This window comes from Patiria miniata, unplaced genomic scaffold (genome assembly GCF_015706575.1).
Source record: "Patiria miniata isolate m_02_andy unplaced genomic scaffold, ASM1570657v1 HiC_scaffold_5, whole genome shotgun sequence".
Lineage (NCBI taxonomy): Eukaryota > Metazoa > Echinodermata > Asteroidea > Valvatida > Asterinidae > Patiria > Patiria miniata.
In genome coordinates, this window is record NW_024037072.1 from 26302186 (window position 1) to 26310018 (window position 7833).

Below are 7833 nucleotides of genomic sequence, written 5' to 3' on the forward strand. Positions count from 1 at the left end.
AGTTCACTTTATAGCAGAAACATTTGAGTATTTTTTGTGGTAATCCATTGTGCCAAAATTGACACAGCCAAGGGAATCCAGCAGTTTTGTGGATAGATACATGTACTTTAATGTAATGTATTTGTGTTTTACATTGCTAGATGACGTTGATGGCATTTAATTGTTGATATTCAAACAGCAGCTTTTAATGCTGGTAGTTCGAGCGAGCACATCCTGAGAAAAATAAATATAACATGGTAAATGATTTGTTTGCTTTGATATGGTTCGCGAGTCTGTAGTATGATTGCTTTGGACTACCAGTACATGTGTAATGTTTGCATGATAGTCACAGAGATTGGTGCACAATATAATGGAAATTGTTCATTTTTATGATGAAGGCATGAAACTTGACACACATTCAGAGTATCATGGGAAAGATATTTGGCTATAGGTTTGTTGATATTCGAACAGCAGCTTTTAATGCTGGCAGTTCGAGCAAGCACATCCTGAGAAAAATAAATATAATCCGGGTTGACAATTTAATAACCAAATCTTAAAATTAATGTGGCCTGACGTTGCGAACTTAGCAAGTTCTTCTTCAGAGGCTAAAACAGCCTCTGAAGAAGAACTTGCTAAGTTCGCAACGTCAGGCCACATTAATTATAAGATTTATATATTTCAGGTCCATCCAGTCAGTAAGCAGTTTGCAGCAGTTTTACTTTTTTTCAATTTAATAACCATTTAAATACCTCTACATGTATGTAAGTTGGCTCTGATCTGTTACATGTAGATGTTGGAGATGTATTTTGACAAGTTAATTGCCAAAGGGAATGATGCCGTCACTATTGCAATGTATTTTTGAATGATTTAACAATTGAATGTTAATGCCATTTGTAAGGCAAGGCAGGGCAAATTTCATTCCAACAAACACACCTTTATGTAATTGCCCTGCATTGTTTCGTTATTATTCTAATTTGCTCAGACTTAGGCAGTACTCATAGTCACTGAAAATATTTGATGAACACTATCACAATTCATGCATGACTCAGGAGGCTGCAGTCTTGAAGACTATTTTATGTGCAATATTTTGTTATTTGAATTGGTGGTGAATGTTTGTAGCACTGAAATATTGGCAAATCTATTTTTTTTCCTTGCCAAAATGTTGTCATCTTGCCACAACATGACATATCTATATTATATACAGTAGCCTCTTTTTCTTTTCTTTTTTAAATTAACATGGTAAATGATTTGTTTGCTTTTATATGGTTCGCGAGTCTGTAGTATGATTGCTTTGGACTACTGTTTGCATGAAAGTCACGGAGATTGGTGCACAATATAATGGAAATTGTTCACTTTTATGATGAAGGCATGAAACTTGGCACACATTCAGAGTATCATGGGAAAAATATTTGGCTATAGGGCCATCGCATATTTGTTCTTTGAAAAAATATAGCTAGAATAAAAAGCAAAGGTAGCCATTTTGAAAATTGCTTGTTATCCTATATACATTTTTTCAAAGTACAAATCTGCGATGGCTCTATAGCCAAATATCTCTCCCATGAAATAGATGTACTCTGACTGGGTGCCAAATTCCATGTCTTTATCATAAAAGTGAACAATTCCATCACAAATCTGCCGTACTATGAAAGACATGGTCAGCTTCTCATAATGCTTTGGTCACTTTCTCAAAGTCGTGAAGGGTTCGTACTTGGAAAGTGTGAATTGGTACGATAGGCAGACATGACTCTAGGCAATTTCCATTGGATGTAAAATAAGAATTGGACGGCGTTAAAAAGGATTCTTTTTAATAATGTTGCGAGAATTTCATTAAATTGGAGCAGTATTTATTTTGTATTCATTTATTTGATTCATTTTATTTACAAGGGTAGCCCCACCAGTTAAAAGGAAATCTCACTGGGCCATGAAATGCATAAAAAAAGTCATGTTTAAGCATGCAATGAAGGATAACTTGACTTTTTAAACAAGTTAAAAGAACTGACAAGAAGCTAAAAGAAATGTTTGTGCTTTTTTAGAAGATGATGAAAATGTCTGAATTTAATTTAAAGCAAGTAATTGCAATCCAAATGGTTTCAAACACTTCAATTCGTGGAAATTCAGATGACAATATGTTCTTGAAAACATTTTAGTGTTGATATGGAATTTAAAAGGCAATTACCATCCCCACCATAAATACACAACACAAAGACCAGCCGCTCCACAAAATTGAAACATGCTGACAAGTTGGCATGAATCCAAAAACACACCGGACCTTAACCTCTACCATTTTGACAAAGTTTTGAGTGTGGTGACATTGGGATTTCGGTGAACGTGGCTATTTGTCGGTGTACGCGTTACTGAATTTCCAATGTGTACTTCTGAAACAGTGAGTAAAACCATGAGAACTGTTATTCATTTACTAGACATACTTTTAATCCTTTGAAATAATATTTGTTTGCATAGTGCTTACGTTTGTCTTCGCAATGTTGATCGCATGGAAGTCCTCAGAAATATGGTAATAAATGCCTTGTGTTAGTCCTCGGTCGAACTGCTTTTATTGTGCAGCTATTGAACACGTATACTATCCTCACAAATATAGCAGTTCTTGAAAATATCCTCGGTTGTATAGTTCAATTCAAGTCGATGAAAAAATAAAATTCTTAAACGGCAATTAAAAAAAAAACGATGTTAAGTTCAATTTCTCAGTAGATATGCTATATTGTTCAAATAAAACGCCCTCAAGGGCATGTCCTCAAACAGAAGTATATTTCCAGTGTCCTCGCAGATAATTGCGAAACGCGTATGTGTGTTCACACATACTGCACAATGGCGAGTGGTTCTCGAAAAAGCTGCAAAAAGTAGCGCAGATATTCACCCCTACTGGACAATGGTATCGCCCGGCAGTAAGGTTGCTCAGTCAGTCGACCGCCTACAATGGTCGCTCAGTCGACTGCAATAATAATGTGCCCGCGCAGCCACCACGGACGTGTACATACGGAAACATGGTACGCAGTGCTATTCAGCCATGCTGGCCTATAGTATCTCCCTACAATGCACGTGCCCGTCCTTTTTGCATTGTTTGCGTCATATTGAGCGCGCGCGCTTAAGCTCGAGCATGACGTAAACAATTGAAAAGAACATCATTGCGTGGTGGTCTAGGCTATATACTGGCACGTTTGCCTCAGAAAAAAACTGCTTTTTTTGCAGCTTTTTCGAGAACCGCTCGTCCAAACAACTTCAAACTTGACACTGCACATTCCGGTGTCCCAAGCAATGGACCCGCCGATTTTCAACTTCATACGGTGCCCGGTTCTGGAGATAATCGACGTACAGGCAGACAGACACACACACGCGCAGAGATTCCCAAGGGCGGATCCAGAACACAATTTTGGGGGAGGCCAAAAAAAAAAATTTGGTCCCCCCAAAAAATGGGTCAAAAAAAGTACGGCGTGGGGTTCGGGGCCCGCTTAAGGGCCCCGAAAACTTTTTGGATTGTAGATGCTCTGTGGTGCGATCTGAGGCAATTTCTGACAACTTTAACCAATGTTTTTTTGAGGAAAAGATGGTGGTGTACTCATTGCCTGCCTTTATTGCGATGTCACATAAAAAAAAATTGGTTTCGTTTTTGGGGGGCATGGCCCCCTTTGGCCACCCCCCCCCCCCTGGATCCGCCCTTGGAGATTCCTCGAATTATAGTAAGGATACGGGAGCGATACGTATGAAAGTTTGTCGATGTTACACCAAACTTGTGCCAAAATGATGTCTCTAAAACTTCTCACTTCTAATTACATGACGCATAAGGCCAAAAAAAATTAAATAAGTCGGTCTCTGGTCAGCGCGCGCGTCGATTTTAATCATGCGCGTCGATCTTTTTTTCCAAAATGTTCCGCGGTAGCTCTAACACCGCCCTCTATTTCCGCACCTCCTCATTTTTTTTTTACCAAAGAGCACCAAGGAATGGGAAATTGCACCAAGGCAAATGATCGAAAGCACCACGGCAAATTATGGAGGACACCAATGTACATGAGGACACCAAAAAAGCAAAATAGTACCCCACCTTGTCTGTACAATCCAGGCTTGAAGAAGAAAAAAAAAAAAAAATCCGCGTGGCCGCGTCAGTTCCGGAACTTTGGTCTGACCAGAGACCGAATTTTTTTTTTGGCCTAATACATCTCACATTGCTTTGGGAGTAATTTTGAGGGTACATGTTGCGGAAAATGTAGGGATTTTCGTAGATGTTGAGGCATGAAAGTTGTCTGGTTTATGCATAATCGTTTGTGCGTTAATAATGGCAGCTTGAGGCCAGCGAAGCGTGATGTTATGCACATGTACAAAGTACTGTACTACGATACCTATAGCTGTGTGTGGGAGTTCAATACAGACACGTATACTACTACCAGACGGTGCCTGAGGCTTTTTGTTTGTAGACATGTTTTCGGGTCCTCAGAAGATCTCTTAATTTTAAATGCAGGTCATTTGTTTCAGAAACACATCTATATCATAAGGCCCATGTGATAAAGTAGTGTAAGTCCCAATATGGAGTGGTAAGCTCTTTCTACGTACTTCTGAGAGAAGGTAATTAATAAAACAAAAATAAATTTATAAGGAAAGTAGGCCCTACGTGTACGTGGCTGCGCGATGCTGAAACTGAATGTTACATTCCCGAAACGTATGCGTATACGTGTGACGTCATACGGATACATACATGTATACGGATACGTGAAATTTTTCCCGTTTGCCGAACCTCTCTAATACATCCTTTTATAATAATAATAATAATAATGAAAATAATTTGGGAGGCTAATCATCCTTACTCGCAGCTGGTATGCTGAATTGCGACGGACGCGGCTACAACGTGGTCGGGCCGCTGGCACGTAAAGGCGCCTATGACTGCCGGCCACATCGACCCATATATGACCACGGAGCACAGCCTGAGATCGAAAGTGTTTGATTTTTCCGGAGGGAGGAAAACCGGAGGGCCCGGAGAAAAACCCACGTGGCAAAGGAGAGAACCAATGCACAACTCACATGCGATCCGCGGCCAGGATTCGAACCGTGGTCACCTTGGTGAGAGGCGAGCGCTTTACGCACAAGCCACCCATGCCACTTGTCCCAGTTGACTAATACGGAGGAATGTTTTTAATCCACTGACTGACTCAATGACTGACTCAATGACTGACCGTCACTTGTGGGTGGACGATCCGCTGTTCAATTGGGCCGGTTTTTTCTACCTATTCATGTACATGTATGTGAATTAGCATCTATACCACATGTACATTAGGTCGTCTCAATTGTTCTTAATACCATCACTTCGCTACTTCAGCTTATTCTGCGTTCTGTTGAGTCATTCTAAATCAGTTGAACTTAATTAAAGTTTGTCTACTTTGGGAACATTCTTGCCTTATTTCCTTTTAAAAGATAAATAAAGACCAAAACCTATTCCTTTGACAACAAGCGTATTCGAGCTTTTGTGACTGACTGTATTTGTCTGTATATTAATTTCTTTTGATTCAATCCTTGAATATGTATCTTTATGTCCCACTAACCTTGTTTTCCATTTTCATTTGCCATTTTAAGGGTACTTTTTGGTTTGTATGCTTATGCAAATTTGCATATTCATGAGTATAAGTGTGATGTCATTTTAGACACAAACCTCATCTCACAGCATTACAGGGGGACCAGGGTTTTTTTCAGAATTTGAGAAATCTTCTGAGATACTTTATAGCGTCACAATTAGAACATCAATCATTATTCCTATGAATACATGAAATACAATACTGCTGTTGGATTGAAATGTGACAGTTCTGACTTGGTCTACCAAAACATGTTTCAAATTACATTGCATTATAAAATGAAAAGAAATATCCATCGACAAAGATATCAAATCAAGAGGGTTTTTTGCGCTCAGTAATGTTGCACTTTCACCCACTCAATCACTCGCTGAGTCGGCGACAGCCGAGCCCTGGCACGGATCTCCCATTGCACTTCCCTGTGTCATGCAATATACCGGCATAAGTGACTATGCAGATGGGATCGCAATAGGATATCTGAAAACTAGACGAAATTTACTTCACATAAGTTCAGATAACAGGATTTATTACAAAAACTTAATTTCTCTTGAGAAAGGTGCATGAAACTGCATGAAATCTAAGTACATGTAACAAGATCGATGCACCATGTTTCGCGTCGCAACCTTTTTTTTTTTTTTTTTTTTTTTTTTTTGGTAGTTGTTTCGGAGTAGGGCCTAAACTCTCCGAAGCAGCTCTTGTTTTCGTTAAAGTTTTATATTTTTTTCCTTTTCCCCCTTTTCCCCATCACCCCCCCCCCTTTCCCCTTTCATGTTTCTTTTTTTTTCTTTTTTCAGACTCCGTTTCTTCTACCCATACAATTTTGGCACTTTCGTAAATCCGATCGACTTTAGACTTGGCACACACTTAGGCCACATTTGAAGATGCCTGCCGAAGATTTTCATTGCGATGATGTAATCAGACGTCAAGTTACGTCACATTAAAGATGCATTTTTCTAAGCGCGATATCTTCTGAAGTACAAGTCTGATTCGGTTGAATCTTTAGTTGGGTATATAGACAGCAAAGTGTTATACATGTGAATCTAAGTGACGTCATGATGAATTATGATGACGTCATCACGTGTCATATGACCTCACATTATATGGGCATGTTTCTTAGGCATATATATAGAGAATTAAAAGTCCAGTTCACTTATAATGTTATAATTAGTGACATCATGAATTCATGATGAAACATTTTGTCATCTCGCCACAGAGCCATTTCAAAAACAGACAAAACAGCTAGCTTGTGCTCGTACACGAACACATTTCTAGGGTTTTGGCCTCAAATAGATCCGTTAGTTATTTGAAAGACACACCTGGAAAAAACATACAGCCTGTAAAGAGTTTTGGGGTTTTTTTAGAAAATTTTGCTGGCTCGGCGCACTATAGTTCTCCGAGTTCAGTATACATTCGTGCTCTGACAATACAACGCCAACAGTCAACGAACAATGCCTAAGTGCATTCCCTGTGTCACGCAATACTGGCATGCGTGGCTATGCAGATGGATCGCAGTAGGATCTCTAAAATATATATATATATATATATATACATCAAACTCAATTTACTTCACGCCAATTCAGACATTAAAACAGGATTAATTACAAAAACTGACTGCCAATCATGGGCGTCAATCGGTGGTGGAGGATCGCCAGTTACTTGAAAGACACACGCGGTAAAACGTATAGGGTATAAAGAGTTTATCTGAATAGAAAAGTTTACTGGTTTGGCGCACTATCAAATAGGCCTACGAGTAAGGATTTAAGAACGTTGCGTTGTTTGACCCAAGCCAGGAAATAATAGTCACAAAAGCTACGTTCAATCGAGTCTGATAGCAGCGGGTACCGCATTAACTATTCCTAATATGGCATTTTTGAGTCGGGGTGATGTTAATCAAAATTATGTTTTGCCCTTCTTATGAAATGCCATCTTATGACTAATTATCATTGTTTCTCACTCAAATACGCGATTTGAAAACAAGCGTGATCGAACAAAGAAACCTATCCCGATGTGAAAAGTCGCAACGTGAAATTCGTTTTAACTTATCTCCAAGTGATATCTTGTGAAATGCTGAGATATAATTCCAACATGAAATTTTCTTGGGTGATTGTGGTTAGAATTCTTTCTGTCAAAATTATAGCAACAGAAAGGGCAACCCCGTGTAAAATGCCGCTCGACGTGTTGAGGAGGGTACGGAAACTCAAAGACAAAATGGCGTACTTTCAGGTCGGAAAGAAAGCACTTTCGGCAGCCGTCGTACCGCAGTGAGGGGTTGAGTGTGTATTATGTG